This window comes from Microtus ochrogaster, unplaced genomic scaffold (genome assembly GCF_000317375.1).
Source record: "Microtus ochrogaster isolate Prairie Vole_2 unplaced genomic scaffold, MicOch1.0 UNK114, whole genome shotgun sequence".
Taxonomy (NCBI): domain Eukaryota; kingdom Metazoa; phylum Chordata; class Mammalia; order Rodentia; family Cricetidae; genus Microtus; species Microtus ochrogaster.
In genome coordinates, this window is record NW_004949212.1 from 220,448 (window position 1) to 245,197 (window position 24,750).

Consider the following 24,750-nt stretch of genomic DNA (forward strand, 5'->3'; position numbering starts at 1 on the left):
TATTAAGAATAATGTTGCAATGAACATAGTTGACCAAGTGTCCTTGTTCTATGGTTGAACATCCTTTGGGTATATGGCCAAGATTAGTATAGCTGGGTTGTGAGGTAGCTTGATTCTCAATTTTCTGAGCATTCCATATTGGCTTCCAAAGTGGTTGTGCAAGATTGCACTCTCACCAGCAGTGGAAGAGTGTTCCTCTTGGTCCACATCATTTCCAGCATGAGCTGTTACTTGTATTTCTTAACTTAGCCATTCTGAAAGAGGTAAGATGAAATCTCAGAATCATTTTTATTTTCATTTCCCTCATAGCTAATGATGTTGAACACTTCTTGGTCTTTATTTTCAAAGATTTATTTATTTATCACGCATACAACGCACCTCCTGAATGTACACCTCCATGCCAGAAGAGGGCACCAGATCTCATGACATATGGTTGTGAGCCACTACATGGCTGCTGGGAATTGAACTCAGGTCCTCTAGAAGAGCTGCCAGTGCTCTTAGGCTCTGAGCCACCTATCCAGTCCAATTCTTGGTCTTTTGATCATTTGACATTCTTTTGTTGAGAATTCTCTTTTTAGATCTGTACCCCATTTCTAAAATTGGATTATTGGGTTTTTTATGTCTAGTTTTTTGAGTTCTTTATATATTTTGGAGATCAGTTCTTTTTTAGATGTGGGGTTGGTGAAGATCTTTGCCCATTTTGTAGGCTGCCATTTTGTCTTATTGACAGTGTCCTTACCCTTACAGAGCTTTTAAGTTTCAAGAGATCCCACTTATTAATGTGTAAAGCATCTCGTCCCCTGGAACATATGAGACCCAGTCACTTCTTCCAACTAAATTTGAAAGGTCTGAATGACCTCTGTACAACACTCTATTACATAGTGGTGCGGATTGCCAAGAATATTCTCACAATCTTATAAGTTGGGTGTACAGGAAGGCACTTTGTGACAGGCTAGAGGGAAGAAGATGCATTGTGAGAGTTATACCTTTGGTGAAGTGACTTTATTTGTTAGGGAATGAGGTAAGGACAGATTCTAACAGGTTGCTATTGTTTTGCTGAGCTGACTTGTCAAAAATGACAAAATATCTTCTAGAGAGGGACAAAGACATTCTGTAAAGATCTCCATGCAGATGGCAAAATGTTGGCTTTATTTCATGCATTTTTGAATGAAGAAAGTCTTGGTGAGAGGGCATTTCATGTCAACGATTTTGTTTAATTTTTGGTGAAAAGTAAGAACCTTTGATCTTCCTAAAATGACAACATCATTTATTGATTCTTCCCAGGATGTTAACTCACAGAACATCAAAATAGGAAGTACAGGTACTTTATAATCTGTCAAGGCTAAGAGAATACTAAATTCCAGGTGATGCAGATGTGAGCCATCTACTGGCTGGAGCCCTGTCCCCACCCATCCTTCTAGAGTATAAATACCACAGGCTGGGAACTCTTCAGCACAACAGGACAGAAGGCAAGCCCTGCAAAGTGTAGCACACACAACTGGAGGCAGAACACAGAGTGGTACATTGCTGATAGACAAATAACGATGGACCTAACTTCAGCTGTCTCACTGGAAACCTGGGTGCTCCTGGCAATCAGTTTGATGCTCTTATACCTGTGAGTAACCACCAAAGTCTCTCTCCCACTGTGTCTTTGGTATGGGCTTATATTCAGACATGCATTCTGGTATTTACTAGAAGGTCAAAACTGACATAGGAATCAGGGCTAGGAGAGATGGCTCAGTGGTTAAGAACACAGACTGCTCTTCTAGAGGACCTATTTTTGTATCCTGCATTCCACATGTGGCTCACAATCATCTACAACTACAGTTTCAAGGGGATCTCATGCCCTCCACAGGTACTGGAACACAATATTTAAAAGTAATAGCAGAAGTTGAAATTAACTCTTGTAAAAACACTTTGAATTTACATGTCCTTATTTATTGGAGCTAGGGTCAGATGTGAGACAGTGTGTATTGGGGGGGTCAGAAGACAATTTTGGGAAGTCACTTCTCTCCTATCATGTGAGTCTTGCAGGTGAAACTCAGATTATGAACACTGGTATCCAGTGCCTTTATGGTGTAGGCAGCTTGAAGGACAGAAATGAAGTGACAACTGAGTTCATTGCGCATTTTTATTTTTGGTGGAATAATAGTCATATAGCCTATATGTGCTAGGCAAGCACTGTACTACAGAGATATATTCATAGTGATACTAACTCTTAAAGTTAATATTGACATTATACAGATCTGTTAGAGATACCCTCACACACTACCAACTCCATCTTGTTGAGGTTTGGAGGTTTACTGATAATATTGACTCTTTGTATGATCTGATTTGTTGCAAGAAGTCACTTGGTTCCCGGCTGCTCAGCCCCAAAATATTCACACAGAAACTGAATTAATTAAATCACTATTTGGCCCATTAGCTCTAACTTCTTATTGGCTAACTCTTACTTCTTAGTTTAACTCATTTCTAGTAATCTGTATATCACAACAAAGCTGTGGTATACCAGCTAATTTTCCCAGTGTCTGTCTCCAGAGGCTCCATGGCTTCTCTTGACTCTGCCCTTCTTTCTCCCAGCATTTGGTTTAGTCTTTCCCTTCTACCCAAGTTCTACCCTATTAGGCCAAGGCAGTTTCTTTATTCATTGACCAATAAAAGCAACACATAGACAGAAGGACCACTCACACCACTGATTGACTTTCAGGTTCTTCTTACATCCACCAGAACTCAGTAGAAACAGACACAAACCATGAGCTGAAATGCACACTGGACTCCTCTCCCTTTTCGTAAGCTCTCTGGGAACTGGAGAGGCAGCTAAGTTGTTGGTTTGTTTCATATTTTGGTTTGGTCATGTTTATCTCTTCTCCTCTGTATGTGTGGTGACAAGTCTTTCTGTTTTACTTTATAGATTTGGGATTAAAAAACATGACATTTTTAAGAAACAGGGAATTCCTGGACCCAAACCTCTACCAATTTTAGGGACTCTGCTGAATTATTACAAGGTAAGTGTTGATTCCTGTTAGACAATAATGGTTAGTTCTATTAAATGCTCTTTGGAAGGAAACTCTGAGATTCCATGTCCTCATACTATGTGTTCTGATGAGGCTATATAATGTCCAGTGATTTATCAGGGATCTATTGCCAACTTAAAACTATAAAATATTGTGTGTGTGTGTGTGTGTGTGTGTGTGTGTGTGTGTGTGTGTGTGTTTTGAAGTATTTGCATGCACATGAGTGCCATGAGCATGCAGGTACGTGTATATGGATATGCATCTGCATGTAGAAGCCAGGGGTTGGTATTTTTTATCTTCTTTCCTACTTTGAGGCAGGGTCTCTCATTTGAACTTAGCTCTCTCCGAATTGACTAGTTTAGCTGGCCAGTTCACTCCAGGGATCCCTTGACTCTGCTTCTTACAAGTGGGGATACTGGAGTGTGTAGGAGGAGGCTGCTGTTAATTATTTATTAATTAATTAAATCACTGCTTAGACCATTAGTTCTAGCTTCTTTCTGACTAACTTTTATATTAATTTAAATCATATCTATTAGTCTGTGCATCAATATGAGGTCATGGCCTACTAGGAAAGTTTCGGCATGTCTGACTCTCACGGCTCCATCGTTTCTCTCTAACTCTGTCCTTCTTCTTCCCAACATTCCATTTAGTCTTCCCCGCCTACCTAAGTTCTGCCCTATCAACAGGCCAAGGCAGTTTCTTTAATCATTAATGGTAATCACAGCATACAGAGGGAAATCCCCCATCAGGAGTTCTTTAACCTCTGACTGTTATTTACACAGATACTGGGGACCCAAACTCTGTTTTTTATGGTGTGTTCTTCCCACTTACCCATATCCACAGCTACCATAATCAATTCCCCCCATGTTTATTAATTTTGGAGTGAGTGTGTATGTGCCACATACATTTGTAGGTTGAAGGACAATTTGTGAGAGTTAGTTTTCTCTTTCCACCATATGATTCCTAGGGATGAAACTCAAATTGTCAGAGTTGGTGACAAGTATGTTTTCATTTGGAGCCATGTCACTGGCTCTGATGTCAGTTTTTTGAGCCTCAAGTTTGCATTAGGTAAAATGCAAGGATCTCCAGCCCATTTAATCTTGATATTCAGGACATGTTGCTCAGACTTTGTGAACAAAAGAAAGTTTGTTTCTTACCCAGTGCAGATTCCAGGAAGGCACTTCTGTACTTATTTGAAGAAAATTTTGAGGGAGTTTTAAGCTTCTAGGACATCAATCCGTATTCACTAGATTAAAATTCTCCTTTTTGTATCTGGTTCATGAGCAACATTTTCTCCTTTTGCTGAATATTTCTGAAGAATCAGCATAACTCAGACCCACATACACATCTTTGGGGGAACTTTTCATATACTTGAGTTCTTTGCATAATTATTATACCTTGAAGGTATAGATCTAACCTCACCATGGTAAGATCTTCATGGCATGGTGGTTTCTTGAGAATTAGCATTTTGCTTTTGTCTCTACCTGTTGGAACTTGTGTTCAGATTAGTAATTGTTTCTTTTAGAAATATTTTATTTGTATCTGTGAGTGAATTTATGTACATAAGTGAAGTATGTACAGAGACTAAAATAGGACACTGGATTTGTTGGAGCCAGAGTTACAGATGGTTACAAGTTGTTGGGTGTGAGATTTGGGTTCAGAAATTGGACCCTTGGGAAGATCAACAACTGCTCTTAACTTAGGAGTCACATCTCCAGCACTACTGACAGATTTTCTATTCTGTTTTGTTTGTGTGGTGCTGAAAATGGGATCCAGGACTTTAGACATGACAGGCAAGTGCTCTAACACTGAAATGTACCTACAGCTGCTTCAGCAGCCTGTGCATGCGTGTGAGCAGCCAGTTTGAAAACATTAAGACAAAATGATGGCTGTCAGTCACCTCACACACTGCACTATATTATGTGCTTTGTATTTTCATTTAAAAATATTAAAGGCAAAACCACTGGGGAAAGAATGGTTTAACAAAATAGAAACTTCAGTAATAAGCATGCCATTTGCCACATTTAAGTCTTGTTGGATCATTTGTAACAAACCTGATTTGGTACCTGACCAATGGTCAATCCACAGCAGACCTTCCCAAGCTCACATGGGGAGGGCAAGTGGCAAAGCTTACTCTGCCGTCTGCTCAGTTTTTTCTTCCTAAATTTTCTATGCTTAACTACCACATTCTTTAAAACAATTTATTATTGTTGTTGTTGTTGTTATTAAAATCATAACCATCATCATCATTAGGTGTGAGTGGTGTGTATCTGGTGCTGTGCCCATGTGTATGTCTATGACTGTGCATGCAGAGGCCACAGGAAGGGATATGTCCTGCCCTATTACTCTGCCTTTTCCCACTGAGCCATTTTGCTTCAATTGGCACTACATGTAATTAAAGAACTTTTCTCTGTCAGAAATGGCAAATCTCATTTCACAGAATTTGAGGGCTTACTTTCCTGGCTACAGAAGGATTATTGCATACAGGACAATAATGGATTGCATGTTATTTCTCTTTCCAGGGTGTATGGAAATTGGATGTCGAGTGTTACGAAAAGTATGGAAAAATATGGGGGTGAGTATTTCTGGAAAGTTCCATGAGTTGGCTCTTTTTAAGAGGATGTACTCTACTTGCTCAAGGAAAAGCCAGCTCAGAAATGTAGTATTTCACCTCTGTTGTAATGGTGACACCATGTGTCATCAAGTACTGTGGATTACAGGTCTAATTATTTTTAGAACATACTGTGGATTTTGGACAGGCTTTGAAGCTCCGTGGACTCTGGGCATTTGGTATGGGTTTTTTAAATTTAATTTTACTTTATTTATTTGTTTTATGGGACAGGGTTATTCTGTAACAGTCCTGGCTGTCCTGGAAGTCACTTTGTAGACCAGATTGGTCTCAAAGTCACAGATATCTACCTGCCTTTGTAGGGATAAGTCCCGCCCCTTAGGGAACGTGTTCGCCTCTGGCTAATGTTTGCATATAAATTTGGTGAGAGTGCTCCCAGCCGCTGCTTCTGCTTTCCTGGTCTCCGCAGGAACGGTGGTTCTGTAAGTCTATTAAAGCTGTATATGTATATTTTACAATCTGTCTGCATTCGTTTACGCCATTACATGCCTTTGCTTCTGAGTGCTGGGATTAAAGATATGGGCCACCAAGGCCAGCAAGGCCTTGTGTTTTATCCAGTGCAGGCCTATTATTCTTTTCTTTTCTGAAATTTCCTTTTCATTACATGAAATGCACTCTTTTATGTCCCTGTAATCTGCTCTGATAAATGTTTGATATCACTGATATTGATGGAGCATATTCAGAGGCTTTGCTGAAGGAGGCATAGTCAAGAAGATCGTGAGTTTGAGGCCAGCCTGGTTTACACAAGGGTGTGATACCTTCTCTTTGCCACATTCATTCATTTCACTTTAGAAGCACTTACTCCTTATTCAATGTTGACTTTAGCATGTCCATTGACAGCAGGGATGGGAGGACATAGCTAAGCACTTGGGAAGAGAATAATGCTTAGCATTAAAATATTCCTTCGCAACATAGAGATTTTTTTATTGTTGCTTATATTTTATTTTAAGTCAAAGGTGATTTATCCTTCCTGGGAGGGAGTCACATGGCCTGGTGCACATATGTAAGTCAGAGGAAACTTGTGGTAGTTGGTCCTTTACTTTTAGAGTATTGAACTCAGGTGATCAGGCAAGGTACAAGGGCCTTTTTCTGCTGAGCTATCTATCATCCCCAGTCAAGATTTTGTTTTTCAGAGACAGGGTTTCTGTGTGTGACAGCCCTAGCTGTTCTGAAACTAGCTCTGTAGACCAGGGTGGCCTCGAACTCACAGAGATCCACCAGTCTCTGCCTCCTGATATCTGAAATTAAATAAAGGTGTGGGCCAGCACTACCCTGGGCAAGACATTTGATAGAAGTGTATATCACTTTGTCCTGTCTTCTTGAGCTGACTTTGGAGATCCATTGTATTTAAAAACCAAAATGTTCTTCCTTGGGTCTATGTCCTTAATAGTTCTGTAAAGTGTCTGAAGCAGAGGCAGGAACTGTTCCCTATCACTGATGCTGGAGTTTGGTTAGAGGTTTGGGGTAGTTGTTATCATTACACTATGAGACAGAAACAAGGTGGGAGGAGGCTCTGGCTCTTCCTGCCTCTTCATCTCTTCTCATCCATTCTTAACACAGGGATCTGCTGAGATGCACACCCCATAAAGACCATGTCACTCAGAGTCAACATTAGGCTTCGTTATCTGTGCAATGGCCCCATGGAAATGTCTCCTTGCAGTATTTTTGCTTGTCAACATTTGATAGTGTTTTTCTTTAGCTTTTCACTGACCTATTATATTTTTATTTAATTTATTCATTTATTGGCTTTTTACAAAACTGGATCTCTCTATGTATCCCTGATGTCCTGGCACTCATTACATAGACCAGGCTTGTCTTGAACTCAGAGATCTATCTCCTTCTGTCTTTCAAGTGCTGAGATTAAAGTTGTATGCCATGGCTGGACCTAATAAGTTTTCCTATGAAATTTTTTTTAACAATTCTTATAAGTTTTGTGTGTCTGTATGTATAACAATGAATTTAACTGGATTTACAGAATCATGAGTGAGCAAGAGGGTATTTACAGGAGTGTGAACAACTGCCAATGGCTCACTACTGACATAGACTTCTTGACCTCCCTCAACAACTATTTTCTTTTTGATTTTCTATTATATGTGCTCATGTCTCCCATGTAGCACATGAAAAGGTCAGAGGACAACTTGTGCCAGTCAGTTCTCTCACACCACCCTGTAGATCCCAGGGATTGGACTGATGTTGATTGAGTCATTTGCTTTTCCATTCCAGGAGATAGCTGTGCGCAAGTCCTCAGACAGGTTCAGGACCTTGAGGTTCCTACTGGAGTGTTGACCGTCAAATCACCCACAGGGGTTGTGGAGGTAGTCCTAGCTGCAGGCAACTCCAGGATATGGAAGATTGCATCGCAACTTTGGTCTCCACCCACTGGCTCTAATATTTTTTCTGTGCTCGCTTCTGTGTTATCTAAGTCTTGGAGATGTTGGTATAGGATCCTCATTGAAATTCTGTATTTTCATTTGTGTTTTAGCTCAGTATCAAAACCAGGACCTGTGTGCTCTTTTTCATTTTACATACCAATCCCAGTTCCCACTCCTTCCCCTCCTCCAGCCTTCTCCCCATCTTAACCCCATCCACTCCTTAGAGAGGGTAAGGCACATTGCTTTGACAAAGGACCAAGGCCTCACCTACTATATCTAGGCTGAGCAAGATATCCCCCCAAAGAGCATGGGTTCCAAAAATCCAGTACAAGCAGTAGGGATAAATCCTGGTGCCACCGCCAATGGCCCCTCAGTCTGCCCTAGCCTTACAACTGTCCCCCATATTCTGAGGGCCTAGTTTGGTCCTATGCTGGTTCCTTCCCTGTCCAACTGGAGTTGGCAAACTTCCAGTAGCTCAGGTAAGCTGTTTCAGTGGGTGTACTCATCATGGTCTTGACATCTTCATTCACATTCTCACTCCTCCCAGTCTTTGACTGGACTTTGGGAGCTCAACTCAAGGCTCTGCTGTGGCTCTCTGCCTCTGCTTCCATTAGTTGCTGGATGAAGGTACTATGGTGACATTTAAGATATTCATCAATCTGACTACAGGGCAAGGTTAGTTCAGGCACCCTCTCCACAATTGCTTAGGGTCTTAGCTGTGGTCATCCTTGTAGATTCCTGGGAATTTCCCTGGTGACAGGTTCCTTGCTAGTCACATAATAGTTCCTTTAATTATGATATCTTATTTCTTGCTCTCTGTCTCTGTCCCTCTCCCATCTTGACTATCCCATTCTCTCAAGCCCACCATCTTTCTCCTCTTCTCCTCCTCTTTGACCCTCCCTTCTCTCCCCACCCTTCTGGTCTCAAGTTTTTCATGAGATCTTGTCTATTTCCTCTTCCCAGGGGAATCTATATATGTTTTCTTGGGGTTCTCCTCATTACTAAGCTTCTCTGGGGTCCTGGACTATATAGGCTCGTTATCCTTTGCTTTGTAGATAGTTTCCACTTATGAGTGAGAACATACCATGCTCATCTTTCAGCATCTGGGTTAATTAAGATTAATTTTTCATTTAAAATTTTATGTTTTGAGGATTCATTTTCACTTTAAAATAATGAATTTTACATTAACATTTTATCTTAAACATTTAATTATGAATTTTATTTTAATATTTTACTGTTAAACATATATTTATATTACTTTTATTATATATATGTGCATGTATGTATGTGTGTCTGCACATGAGTATTGATGATGATGATGAAGGCCGGAGGCATTGGATTAGCCTGGAGCTGGAGTTACAGACAGTTGTGAGCCAACCAACATGGGTGCTAGCAACCAAAACTGAGGTCCTGTGCAAGATCAATATGTGCTCTTAATTGTGGTTCCGTCTCTCCAGTCCCTTGCAGTATTGTAAATATACAAAATCAAGGTAAATGGTATAGGCAACGTTCATATATTCACATGGAGACTTAAAGATTTCTCACTATGATGTGTTCTGGACCTGTTTTGTCTTTAAGTGACTCATTGTGTCTTGAATGACCTGTCACTTTACAAAGACTCCACTGTATTATTCATCAGACTCTATAAATTAGACTGGGACCTCTTGGGAGAACATGTTGTTTAACCAGAGTGAAAGTCATATAAAGTGAGGATCAATGTCTGGATTTGGGTTTCCACTCAGAACCTGGCTTGGGTTAATGCAAACAGAACTTTCTGTCCCACTTGGTCCTATAGCCATTTAGTCCCAAAGAAACACACAGAAGCTTATATTAACTATGAACGTTTTTGACTATTAGCTCAAGCTTATCATTAACTAGCTCTTAAAACTTAAATTAACGCATAATTCTAGTCTATGTTTAGCCACGTGTCTTAGCACCTTTCCTCAGCCAGGCATTCTCATCCTGCTTCCTATGTCTTGCTTGTGACTGACTTTTGCCTTTCCTCTTCCCAGAATTCTCCTAATCTGGTTGTCTTGCCTATACTTCCTGTCTGGCTACAGGGCAATCAGCATTTTATTTTTTTTTTAATTTTATTTATTTATTAAGGATTTCTGCCTCCTCCCCCCCACCACCTCCCATTTCCCTCCCCCGCCCCCCGCTCAAGTCCCCCTCCCTCATCAGCTCGAAGAGCAATCAGGGTTCCCTGACCTGTGGGAAGTCCAAGAACCACCCACCTCCATCCAGGTTTAGTAAGGTGAGCATCCAAACTGCCTAGGCTCCCCAAAGCCAGTACATGCAGTAGGATCAAAAACCCATTGCCATTGTTCTTGAGTTCTTAGTAGTCATCATTGTCCGCTATGTTCAGCAAGTCCAGTTTTATCCCATGCTTTTTCAGACCCAGGCCAGCTGGCCTTGGTGAGTTCCCTATTAAACCAATACAAGTAACAAATCCTTACAGTGTACAAGAGCACTGTCCCACAGCATTAAAAAGGCTCAGGCAAACACCTTTTTCATGAAATTGTACCCAAAACGTTTGGCATCAAATGTAGCAGGAATAATTTAAAAGAAAAAACAGAGATAGATAATTGGGGTTTGTTTATATTTTTTTTAATTTCTTTTTTTTCATTAAAAATTTCTGCCTCCTCCCCGCCTTCCTTTTCCCTCCCCCTCCCTCCACTCCCCACCCCTCCTCCCCCGCTCTCCAGTCCAAAGAGCAGTCAGGGTTCCCTGCCCTGTGGGAAGTCCAAGGTCCTCCCCCCTCCATCCAGGTCTAGGAAAATGAGCATCCAGACAGGCTAGGCTCCCACAAAGCCAGTTCATGCAGTAGGATCAAAACCCAGTGCCACTGTCCTTGGCTTCTCAGCAGCCCTCATTGTCTGCCATGTTCAGAGATTCCTGTTTTGGTTTAACCTGAAGATCAGAAAATCAAAGCAGCAAAACCACTAAAGAGCTCATAACTCCAAAAAATCCTCAGTCTGAAAGAGAGAAAGTTTCTGTGTCATCCTGGTTTATATTCTTCTCTAGTGCTGGGATTAAAGGTGTGAGCCACCACCACCTGGATCTGTTTCTGCATTGATCTTATGTAGTCCAAGTTGGCCTTAAACTCACAGAGATCCATCTCCCTCCATCCCCCAAATCCTGGCATTAAAGGAGTGAAGCACTATGGTCTGGCCTCTAGTGGCTTAGTTTTATTTTCTGGTGTTTAGACAAGCTTTATTTATAAAATGCAAATAAAATATCACTACAGGTTGATCAGTTTTTTTCCCCACACACAGGTTGTTTGATGGTCCAACACCCCTGTTTACTATCACAGACCCAGACATGATCAAGAATGTACTTGTGAAGGAATCCTATTCTGTCTTCACAAACCGACCAGTAAGTAACTTCCTTTTTTAACTAAAACAGAAAGAAGAAAGATTCATTTTGTTATATTTATTGATGTGTCTATATGGCTGAATGCCACATGTGTGTAGGATTCTGTGGAGGCCAGAAGAGGGAGTGAGATCCCCTGTATCTAGCATTCCAATCAGTTGTGAGTGGCCTGACATGGGTGCTGGGAACGGAACCTGGCTCCCACAGAAGAGCAACAAGCACCCTTAACCACTGAGCCATCTCCCAAGCTATATAATAATAATAAGCCCTTTAATAATGCAAACCTTCAAAAAATAATAATAATAATGCAAACCTTCATATTTTACTCACTGAATTCTTTTTAGATACATGTAACCCCAACTCTCCTGAAACACACTCTATAGACAAAGCTTGCCCCAACTTAGTAATCTGCGTGCCTCTACCTGCCTCTGCTTTCCAAATGCTGGACTTAAAGGCATGTGCCAGTGTTGCTTAACAAGATTTGGTATTTGGTTTCTTTTCTTTTTCTTTTTCAAGACAGGGTTTCTCATGCAGCCTTGGCTGCCCGGGAATTCACTTTGCAGACTAGGCTGGCCTCAAATTCACAGAGATCTACCTTCCTCTACCTCCCGATATCTGGTATAAAGTTGTACAACACCATGACCTGGCTACTTCTTTAATTAAAAGAACGAAATGAATATATATTCACAGTGGCTTTCATAATAATATACAAGCAGGATCTAGGAATTCATTTTGCTAATACTGATGACTTGAGGAAGTGTAAATATACTATATTATTTTGATCAAGTTGTAAATGAACACTGTTGTCATCTAGATTGTGTTTACATTTCCTGTTTTACGGGTCCTTTCTTATGTTCATGTGGTACAGTACAGTTTATTACTGGTCTAGGTTTATGTGGTGACAAACACGCAGAATAGAAAACAGCTCCTTGACCTGCCATTCCCTCTTGCTAGCCCATTAGATACCACATATGGCCTGCCTTCTTCTCTCCTTTTGTATCCATCTCCCATGGCAGTAGGTTATGCAGTCAGTGTACAGTCTGATGATTATTCACCTGGTCTGCCTGTGTGGATTTGCTTGTGTACAAATTATATCCCTTTGAGATTATCTCTCAAAACTCAGGCTTTTTTAATTTTATTTTTGTGTGAGATATAATACTTAGCTCAGTGTTCTTTCTCTTGTTTTATAATTATGGCTACTCCACTGAGTAGAACCTGTTGGTTCTCTCGCTGCCATAGGTCCTGGGGAGTGAACTCAGGTTGTTGGGCTTGTCAGCAAGCACATTTGTCTACTGATTCATCTCCCTGCCCCTCTTTCAGCCTTTGATCATTTGATGAAGTTGACTGAAGGGCTAGTTTGGATCTGCCCTTCATCAAGGGAAGTCACTTTCATTCCTTCCTGTTGTGCTGAGTGCTTAATATAAAGACAGTTGGGAGACTCCACATTGTATAAAATAAAAGTGTGGAAGATTGTAGTAAGGCGGCTGCTTGTTCGTTTCCCAGCTGCCCAGCCTCCCAAAATAACCACACAGAAACTACATTAATTAAATCACTGCTTGGCCTATTAGCTCTAACTTCTTATTGGCTAGCTTTTATATCTTAATTTAACCCATTTCCATTATTTTATGTTTTATCACAAGGCTCGTGGCCTACCCGCAATGTTCCAGCATGTCTGTCTCCAGTGGCAGCTCCGTGGCTTCTCTTTTACTCTGCCTTCTTCCTTCCAGCATTCAGTTTAGATTTCCCCACCTACCTAAGTTCTGCCTTACTCACACCTAAGACAGTTTTTTTATCAGCCAATGGTATTCACATCATACAGAGGGGAATCGCACATCAGAAGATAGAAGGAAGTTCCCACCAGAGAAATTATATTGTCCCTTTTTATCACTGCATAATGAATTAAGGAAAAAGACATCTTCAGCACTATTTCTAAATGAACTAACAACCCAAAACCAAACAAACCAGGGTCTGGCGAGATGACCTAGGGACTAACAGCTCTGAAGGAGGATGGGGGTTTGTTGTCTACATCCACATCCAGTGGTTAACAAGTACCTGTAACTCCTGCTTCACAAGTTCCAATTCTCTTTGGCCTCTGAATACACTGCACACACATATGCATATATTCTATACACACATACATACAGACATGTATAAAATATTAAAATGCATCTTTTAAACTCAAACTCCAAATCCTTTAAGTGTCTCAGGCAGGGAGATGGTTTAGTAGATAAAGAATGAGAGTTTGAATCCCAGCATCACATAAAAACTGGGCATAGCAGCAGGTTTGTGCTACCTCAGAGATCTGTTTGGAAGTAGATTGATCCTACAGGCTTGCTGGCTAGCTATCCTAGCCAAACCAGAACCTCCTAGATTCACTGAGGGACCTGTCTCAAACAAGGAGGTGGAGAGTCGTAGAGGAAGATGTCAGACCTTTGGTATCCAAATGAGCATACACATTGGTACTCTGGTCTACACACACACACACACACACACACACACACACACACACACACACACACACACACCATATTTGTAAATCCCTTTTCACATTGCTTATGTTGTAAATACAGAGCTGGAGAACTTGTTTGATGCAAAGTTAACTTTCTGTCTGTCCATTTTCCATCTGCATAGCTCTGGAGAATCTACTTAAATTTTTGTACCCATCTTCTACCTCAACCCTGGAACTAATTTTCCAACCACAGAGAAATCTACATTTAGAAGGATCCTGAAGTAAAAAGGTTTGAGATCTCAACAGGCAGCCCAGTGAGCATCTGATTTCCTAAAGATTATAGGAGTTTCTGACTATTTTTGCATCTGGCATGAGGATTGAGACAGAGTAAACAGTCAGTAACTAATTGTTATACACCAATATCCACTTAGCACTTTTGTAACCATGGGAAGTTCTGGCCTTACAGAGAATAATATTTGTATATTTTTTGAATCTAGGATATGGGCCCAGTGGGGATAATGAGTAAAGCCATCTCCATATCTAAGGATGAGGAGTGGAAGAGACTTCGAGCCTTGCTGTCTCCCACCTTCACCAGTGGAAAACTCAAAGAGGTGACTAAAAGGACTGTTAGTTGAAATGTTTGTGTGACTTGAGTCTCCACACCTAACAACCATGGGTGCCTTTGTGTTTTCTGCCTAGATGTTCCCCATCGTTGAACAGTATGGAGATATTTTAGTAAAATACTTAAGAAGAGAGGCAGAGAAAGGCAAGCCTCTTGACATGAAAGAGTGAGTAGTGGTACATCCACTGTGGACCTGGGAGAGGAAGGACAACTGGGGCAGAGGAGTCCTCCCTCTGTGTGTCCCACATGTCCAGCTGTCCCTTCTTCCCGTTTAGACACTGGCTGAGAAATGTACAATTGAGAAAGGAACATGAGAGTGCCCAGCTCGAGTGTGGAGAGGAGGGGAAGGTGCTTGGTCAATACCGAGATGAGGTGGCTTAACCTGTCTTGGACAAGAATGTGAATATTTCAGGCTTCTTGCTACATGTGTTAAATCCCATGTCTCTCTCTCCTCAGAGTGTTTGGAGCCTACAGCATGGATGTGATCATGAGCACAGCATTTGGTGTGAGCGTTGATTCCCTCAACAACCCAAAGGACCCTTTTGTGGAAAAGGCCAGGAATCTCTTAAAACTAGATTTTTTTTGATCCATTATTTTTGTCAATAAGTATGTATGATGGGTTTTCTGTCTTTTGACCCACTGCTCTTATCTGTAACCATGTTTTTCAATTCTGTCTTTCTCTTCCACATTTACCAAAACTAACAGCTCTATTGGAATAAAATTCACCCCCTTAATGGCACAATCCAATATTTTTAATGCATTCAAAGATATGTAGCCCATTACTTTTATTTTGGAACTTCACTTTCATTTTAGACAGGGTCTAACTGTGTTGCTATAGCCTGCCTGAAAGCTACTATGTAGACCAGGTTAGCCTTGAACTTAAAGTGATCCCTCCTCCTCTGTCTACTGAGTGCTGGGATTAAAGGCTTAAACCATTATTCCTGACTTTGTTTTGGAGTTCTTTTATGTATCCTTTGACAATATCATACAGATATACAGTCTATCTTGATTATACCTTCCCCTAATTCTCACCTTTCACTTCCCTGAGACACCCCAACACATCTTCCTCCCAATTTATGTGCCATTCTCTTTTTTAATCACCCATTGAGTTCAATCAGTGCTGCCTGCTAGGATGCTAAACAATATAATTAGTACAATTTCAATCTGGTTGTCAGTTAATAAGTGGACCGTGCCATGTCCTAGATATAACATTTCACACCACCCCTCCTTGGCTCTTACTTTATTCCCATATTTGAGATTAAAACTGTAAGGCTCTCTCTGCCTTTTCTCTTCATGGTCTTGGTGTATCTTCATTTTATACTCTTTTGAGATCAATTCCTTGCTATGTGGAGGAGATCCTAAAATCTCATGCATGCTAGGCATGTACTCTGTCATGAAACTGTATCTCAACAAATGTTACTATCACCTCCTGGAGTTCTTTGACATATTTTTATTTGATCATAGTGTAATGATTAATTTTCCCATACCTGTGACATCCCTCATATCCATTCTGGTGCCAATTTAAACAAATATCCACCATGTCAGTTGGGAAACAAATGCAATTTTGGTTGTACTTTATATATAATAATAAGTTTATTTATTTATTTGTGTATGTGAGTGTGTGTGTGTGTATTTATGTGTGTGCAGTTAAATTTTCTTTGACTTGCTACCTCACAAATAATGACAGGGAGACTTAGGATTAATAATAAAAACTTGACTTTAACTTATATTTTTCCCAGATAGCTTTTGCAACTTAAATTACCATGTTTTTTTTTAATCTATGTTCTGTCATATGGCACGGGTAGCTATCCTCCATACTGTATGTCTGACTTCTCCAGTGTTTTCCTGGCAGCTCTTTGCCTTACTCCTTCTTAGAGTTGATGTCTTTCTCCAGAAGCCTTGCCTATTCTCTTCTGCCAAGCTATTGGCCATTAGTTCTTTGTCAAAACAACCACAATTACATATCCTCACACAGTATAAACAAATATTCTACAACGTGTGTGTGTATGTGTGTGTGTGTGTATCTTTCTGTCTGTCTGCCTTGGTGTTTGTGCAGTGTGTGACATGTGAAGACCAGAGGACAACTTACAGTAGTTAATTCTCTCCTTCCACAGTGTGGGATGCAGGGATCAAATTCAGGTTGTTAGACTTTTCTGCTGGACCCTTTAGCTATTGAACCATGTCAATGGCCCTATCTGTATTTTGGATCCACACACATGTCAGGAGCAGAGTTAAAACTAAGAGTCAGATTTATTCCTATGGCTACTCTAGAGTGCAGAGGGGGCACTATGATGGTGACCCAGTGTGAGCAAGGTCACAGAGAGAATGATTTGCTTGACTTATTATTTGGATTGCTTCATGATTTCTCTAAATGAAACTTGTACTTCCACTAAAACTTATTTTTTATCTTTCTTTTCCAGATCTCTTTCCATTTCTCATCCCAATATATGAGATGCTGAATGTCTCCATATTTCCAAAGGATTCTGTAGCATTTTTCAAAAAATTTGTCGGCAGAATGAAAGAAAATCGCCTAGATTCTAACCAGAAGGTAAAAAGTGGTGGTCTCGTGAGAGGTATAGGATTTGATAATGTGTTGAGCTGTGAACATGTCAGCTGTGTATTTCCCTTCATCAGTCACTAAATTTATTCAGAGAAGGCTAGATTTAGAGAGACAGAAGGAGCACTTCTTTTTTCCAGAGGATGAGAAGATAGAGTTTTGAAAAATTGATTGAGAATAATACAGAAAGTTAACCCTTAGCAGTAAGAATGAAAGCAAGAGTGCCCTGCATAAGGACTGAAATAAAATATTCACAAAGCATAAGACCTGTGAAAGATTAATACTACCAAATATCCACCTTAGATGAGAGAGGAACTTTTCAATCCCTATGACTAACTGAGGAACTATTGGCTTTTGATGATTGGAGTGTGGGTGTGTCCAGCAGTAGGTTACCCATGCACCAGTGTATGACCCCACAGTCAAACACATATAGACAGTACCAATTGAACTCATAGGGTTATTAATAAGAAAAGGTCATGAAGTTTGTTTGAAGAAACATTACAAGAGATATAATAGGAATTGAATGAAAGAAATGGTGGGGTAGATATGACCATATTTCATTGTATATGTTTATGAAATTATGAATAGACAAAAATGATTAAAAGGGGAAATATTGTTTTCAGAGAATCACTTGAATCACTTATTGTTTTAAAATGTCCTATTGTAATTTATTAAAAGAGTGGTTGATAGTGTACGTGTATTGCTTCCTGATTTAGCCACTGGTGTTTTTGTTCTTTGATGACTCAAACAACACTAACCACTCATATGAATTTAAGGGAGCTACATTCTCAGAAAGGAGGTTAAGATTCTACACTCCTGGTCCACCTCTGACCTCTGACCTCACCATTGACCTTCAATTTTTGCAACTTCTCTTTCTGCTTCCAGCACCGAGTGGATTTTCTGCAGCTGATGATGAACACTCAAAATAATTCCAAAGACAAAGAGTCTCATAAAGGTAACCAGTGACTCCCTGGTCTAGGGACAAGGAAGATCTCAGGGAATGGACAGATCATACAGAAAATATGCAGGAAGGTTATTTTAGCACAAGAATCATTCTGTCAGGTTACTGAAAGGACATGGCTATTATCTACATGGAATTTTCTAGGAGCACATAGGCACAAGTTCATTCTAAAAAGGAAGGGTAGCCATGATGGGAGTCTTCATAAGTCTCTCTGTGCTACTTAGGAATGCACAGATGCTGTTTATGTCTTTCCCAGAAAGACAGACTAGGAACTCACTAGGAACTATGCCTAGATACCTGAGTCTATATCCAGTAAGGAGACATGTACCCAAACAGTACTGATGCTTTCTGGGAGTTCCTGGTTTAAGGGACTCTATCTTAATCTATAGTGAAGATTTACTTTTCTTTGTGGGTTGAATAAATGGCATCTGGGGAAAACTTCTTTGAATAAACACACTGGTTATCTTCCTTATTTTACATACTTAAATCTAAATTAAAGAATTTTATCTTTTCAGGTGGCATATTTATGTCTGTGCATGTGCACACCACTAGGTGTGGGAATGGATATCAGAGGAAGGCAACAAGTGTCTTGCTCGATCACTATCTGCCTTATTTCCTCCAGACAGGTTCTCTTATTAAACCTGGAGCTAGTCTGGCAGTCAGCAGGTCCCAGTGATCCATGGATTTGAAGTTACAGTCATGTGTTACCACACTTGGCTTTTTACATGGGAACTGAGGATTCAAACTCAGATTCTCATGCTTGTGCAGCAAGTGCTCTTACCCATTTAGTCATCTCTCTAGCCTCCCTTCTAGGTTTATGTTTTAATTTAAAACCACTATCACTATCATAGTTGCAAAATGATAGAATCCCAATTCCAGGCTTAAATCTACATGTGTGCATCAATAGCTAATGTAAAGGGAATCTTCTGTTCTTACATATCTGCTTATTTCTAGTGCACACAATCGCTTATATATAGCAATATGATCTTCTTGGACCCCAAATTTGCTTTATAAATTCATCATGTGCTTTGTGTTAAAATATTCTCTAGTCTTTTCACTTGAAATCCTTTCATGTGTTCAGCTAACTCCAAATTCTTCTATATCTCCTCTTTTTGAGACCAGGTCTTATGTAGCCCAGGCTGACCTCACATTCATGGTATGCCTGAAAATGACCTTTTAACTTCTCTGCTACCATGTCTAGTTAAAGTGCTGGAGATGGAACACATGCTTTAGAAATGCCAGGCAAGCTCTCCATCTGCTCCTCAGCCCCTATGTTTCATTTTTGATAGCTAAAAAATATTAATTTTAAATATACCCTCTGATTGTGGGTTTATAGTCCATTTTCAATTTAGTAGCAAGTATTTACACTATTTGGTAGAAAGAATTTGCCAAGAACAAAATCATAACACTCATGGCAACAGGTTTACAACTGCCTGTAACTCAATCTCTATGGGCTCCAAAACCATCTTCTGTTCTCCATGTGCACTTATACACATGTATATGCACACACACACACATATGTAAAACTTAAGCTCTGACAGAGGACTGGAGTTCAGTACCCAGCACCTACTCCTGAAAGCTCACAACCTTAAAACTCTATCTCCTGGGTAACAGATACCCTCTTCTGTTCTTCATGGGCACCCCTCCACACACAGCACCCCTACACAATGAATACACATAAATAAAAAATAAAAAATCTTAAAAACAGAATATATAATGTGTCTTGAAGTTATCTAATGATGATGAGGAACAGAACATAAACCATGGGACATCCTGACTAAAGCAATAGTCCCTTTCTCTAGCTGTGTCACATGAACATCAAAGTGATAACAGTCCCAGGGTGACTGATCAGCTTCCCCATATTTATCTATAGGGAAACTGGAGCCTCGTTTGATTTTTCTCCTCATCTCCTTTGTGACTGTCCACCCTGACTGGACTTTCCTGAATTATTTTCTTAATTTCAGCTCTGACTGACATGGAGATCACAGCCCAGGCAATTATCTTTATTATTGGTGGCTATGACACCACCAGCAGCACCCTTGCCTTTGCCCTGCATGCACTGGCCGCTCACCCTGATATCCAGAAAAAACTGCAAGAAGAGATTGATGTGGTTCTGCCCAATAAGGTGAACAGATGGTGCTTGCAGGATGAGTGAAAAGAAGACCCTCCTCATTATCTGCAATGGTGTGTGTGTGTGTGTGTGTGTGTGTGTGTGTGTGTGAAAGAGAAATAGAGAGCAAAAGCATGTGAGCATCTATGCATGTGTGCATGTGTGTGAGTGTGTTTGTGTGTGTGCATGCACATGTCTGTAGAGCATAAGCCTATACTGTGTATTATTCTTAATTACTCTCCACCATGTTTTAAAACAGGCTTTCTCTCTGAACCTGAGCTTATCAGTTTGGCTATGCTATCTGGCCAGTTCCCTTTTCCTGCGTCCCCCACTAGAATTAAAGATGTGTGCCACTATGTCTGGCTTATGAATGGTGTGTATCATCACTCAGGTCCTCAGGCTTGTGTAGTAGACATTTCACTAATTGAGGCATCGTCCCAGCCTTAAGTGTTAGTTACTCTAACAACTTGTAAGAGGCTGGGTAGATGGCTCAATGGCTGCTCTTTTGGAGGACCAATTCAGGCTTGATTTTCAGCTCTCAGCTCTCTGTAAAGCCAGTTACAAGAGATACGGCACTCTCTTTTGACTTTTGTGGGCACAGTACTCATGTGGTTCATATACACATAAGTAGCAAAACACCTCCACACATAAAATAAAACAATTAAAGATCCATTCAAAATGTATTTTAAGTGCCTAAGTCTTTTTAAATGCCGAGCTCAGCTTTGGAGCTGCTGAGAACACAAAGTTACAACAAAGACCTATTGAACATTAAGGTAAAATCCCAGCACAAATCTTTTTCTTTCTTTCCAGGCACCTCCCAACTATGATACAGTGATGGAGATGGAGTACCTCGACATGGTGCTGAATGAAACCCTCAGAGTATACCCAATTGGTCTGAGACTTGAGAGAGTCTGTAAACAGGATGTGGAAATCAATGGTGTGCATGTTCCCAAAGGGTCTGTTGTGAATGTACCAGTTTATGCTCTTCACCATGACCCACAGTACTGGCCAGAGCCTGCAGAATTCCGCCCTGAAAGGTACCAGAAAATCAGGCATGGGAACCCACCGTGAGCTATGATGGCCTGTGTATGCTATGGTGTCTCTTATGGGAAGATGACTTAAATGTGATTTTGTAACCATTTTCATTCTATGAGGAGAATGGCAAGGAAAGGGAAGAAAACGACAAGAGGGGAAGAGAGACAGGAAAAAATGTGACAATTTGAATTCAGAGTGATGTTTTTCCTCCTTCCTCAAGTAGCAAATGACTGAAGTGTGAAACGGGAGCCCATTTTCCTTCAGTTTAACTGATATGTGCTTTTCAGGCATGTAACCCAGCATTATCCTGAATGAACTTTTAAATTTAAAAATGTATTTTTTCTCTTTTTTTCATTCATTGACAATCACATGCATAAATAATGTATTTTTGTTCATTTCCACCTGATATTGCCTTGTCTTTTCTCCCTCCCACACGGGTTGAATCTCTACTCGTCCCCATCAAGTCTTCCTCCTGTTTTCACAAGTTCCTTTTTCCTTGTGACTCATAAGTTTAATTAGGGTTGCTCGCATAAGTGTAGAAATAGAAGTTATTTACTAGAGTATGTACAAATCGCCAGTAGTGACACCAATGAAGAGAATTTTCTCCTCTCCCAGCAACTATTCATTGTCAAAAGCTCTTTACTGACGTGAGGTTTCTTGAATTCCCTTCACATCCATGATGGAATGCACCAACATGGTTTAGTCTTGTGTAGGATACCGCAGCTGCTGGGAGTTCATGAGTACAATGGCTGTGTCAGGTCCAGAAGATAGTGTTTCACACCACTGCTCTCCTTCCCTGGCTCTTACATCTTTTTGCTTCATCTTCTGAGATGTTCTCTATCCTTGGTGGGGATAATTTAGATATCCTATTGAATGCTGAGCATTCCACCATCACTTATTCTCAGCATTATGACCAGTTAATGGTTTCTTTGTTAACTGTTTCCTAGTGCAATCAGAAGCTTCTCTGACCAAAACTGAGAGCAGCACTAATATTTGTGTATAAACAATTATCTAGAAGACAGTTTGATATCAAGTCCATTTATCAAAACAACAGTAGTACTTTCTCTCCCAGAGCTGATGAGCACGCTAGCCATAGGAAGTTGATCAGATTTACAGTATCAGGCATTAATTCCACCTATAAATTGGAATTCCAATCCAATGGTTGATTACCCCTAACCTGTAACACCACTATTGTATGTATATCGGGTACATAGGATGCATTTTCTCTCATCATGTGTTTCATCTACCATATGGAAAGTCTTAAAGGACAAAGAAAATGGAAAGGACTTTTAGTGTACAATTCTCAGAGTCAAATACCTGGAAGCAGAAGTTCAATGAACCTTTCTCAAAAAATTCATGTATGTTATGTGTTAGATGTCTAAAGGAAACTTCACATATGTAGCTCTTACGTGCCTTTCCTTTTCTAACTTGTCATTACTGTGTGTCTGCAGGTTCAGCAAAGAGAACAAGGGCAGCATCAATCCTTTTGTATACATGCCCTTTGGGTATGGACCCAGGAACTGCATTGGCATGAGGTTTGCTCTCATGAACATGAAACTTGCTCTTACAAAAGTCCTGCAGAATTTCTCCTTCCAGCCTTGTAAGGAAACACAGGTGAGGGGGAAAACTATCTCTGTAAATAATGATCTCAACTGAAAGTTCTGTGTAGAAAAATGAATCTTCTTCTTTGAGTTTTGCTAATTTGTTTTATGGCTAAATGAGTTATTTGTACTCAGGAACTTTTGGTTCTGTGTGAATAAAGAGTCAAACTGTAACATTCGGAAGAGTTAGTACAGATCACTATGAAAAGATTATATGTATCCTATTTGAAATTTCAGTCATGCCCACTGAAGTTTGAGTATGTCATGTCCTAGCCAGAGGAGCTGTGGTCATGACTTCATGCTTGTTGGGTGGTGCTCTCTTCTTCAAGAGCTCAAAGAAGCCCTCCTCTGACAGTCTTGTGAATGACTGCATGTCCATTAGTATCACTGAGGAGCTTTACAACTCATTTATGGGGTCTTAGATGTTTCTCAGTTGGCAAAGTTCTTACCTAGCACTCACAAAATCCTGGTTCCCATGCACAGCAATGCATGAGGTAGCTGTGGTGGTGCATTCCTGTAATCCTTGCACTCGGGAAGTGGAGGCAAGAAGATCAGAAGTCCAAGTAATTCTTGGCCACTTAGTGAATTTGAAGCCAGCATGGATTACATGAAATCTGGCCTCAAAAAGAAAAAATAGAAACTTGTGGTTCATGGCCATTTCTGAAGCCCTAAAATAATTCACCCATAGTGTGGCTTTAAAGGCGCATTGCTGACTCAGCATGTGAGACCAAGTTGAAAATTATTATTTTAAAGCACAATTGCTAGGGCTCAAGAGATGGCTCAGCACTTATGAAGTCTTGGTGTTCTCGAAAAGAAGCTTGGTTCAGTTCCAAGCTCCCACATGGTGGCTTACCTGTGGGAGTCTCAAATAGTTATAACTATTTGAGACTCCAAGCACAGGGGCTTTGATATGCTTTACTTACTTCTGTGAGTCTGTACATATGTGGTATACATGCATATATGCAGACAAAACACTTATATGCACAAAATGAAAATAAATAATTCTTTCCAAAGTTCCAATTTATGATGAGCTCCAACTTTATGGGACATCTTGACAGTTCTACCTCAAATCTCTGGGGTTCATTCACCAGAAAACAGGTAGTTTTCATATTTCCATAAATCATGTTTCTCCCCCTATTTTCTGCTCTTGTGTTCTTGTTTATTCCCCAAATCAATATTCTTCTTAGGTTTCTTTCCTCATTTATTTTATTCTCTTCTTTTGGCTTCCAAAGGCTGTTTTCATCCCCTGTTTTGTCATTAAAGCCTCTAGTTTGTTTATGTTTGTTCTCTCTCTATTGAAAAATATCATTTCTCTTTTGTATGTCATTTCATATTATTTCTTCCACAAACTCCAAATGGTTTTTAAGAAGAGTGTGTACATTGAAAGTCTTTAGTAAATGGTTTAAAGTATGGTTAACAATTATAATATTCTTACAAGAAAACATTAAGCCAGATAAACCTTTAATACACACCATTAGTACTCAGATTTTATATACATCTCTTTTGTATGCCTCTATGGAAAACACATATATAATTCTTAAAATCTAAAAGGAATATGATGGAGCATTTGGAGAAAGAATTTATATTTTTCTGAAAAGCATGTTCCTGTTCATGCAAAGGGATAGCTAAAGTTTATAGGACGTCTATATTAGGCTATGTCGTCTCTTTGTCAATTATTTTTATTTGTGGATGAATAGAGGGATGGGAATGTTTATTCTGTGATTTGTGGCTTAAGGAAATTGTGTAGTTTTACATCCATACAACCTCACTTATTTTACTGTTTTCTTACTAAAATATTTAAACAATAAGCATGTACACAGTTTCTGATGGACAAAGCAAGGTTCTAGCTTTGAGAGCCCATGACACAGCTAAGATGGCACACACCTAAGACTGGAGCACTGGAAAGCCCCAGTCATATTAAATTTGACATTTCTATTTTTTTTTATTAAGAAAGAAAAAAAAATTTTCCGCCTCCTCCCAGCCTCCCACTCCTCCCACTCTCCCCCCCTCCCAACCTCCCCCCTCCTA

General features: G+C 40.0%; 1 pseudogene; it reads left to right on the forward strand.

Annotated features, from left to right (window-relative positions):
* The first annotated feature begins 1,434 nt into the window (after positions 1 to 1,434).
* The window catches only part of LOC101995241, a 27,195-nt pseudogene continuing 3,879 nt past the window's right edge, over positions 1,435 to 24,750 (forward strand).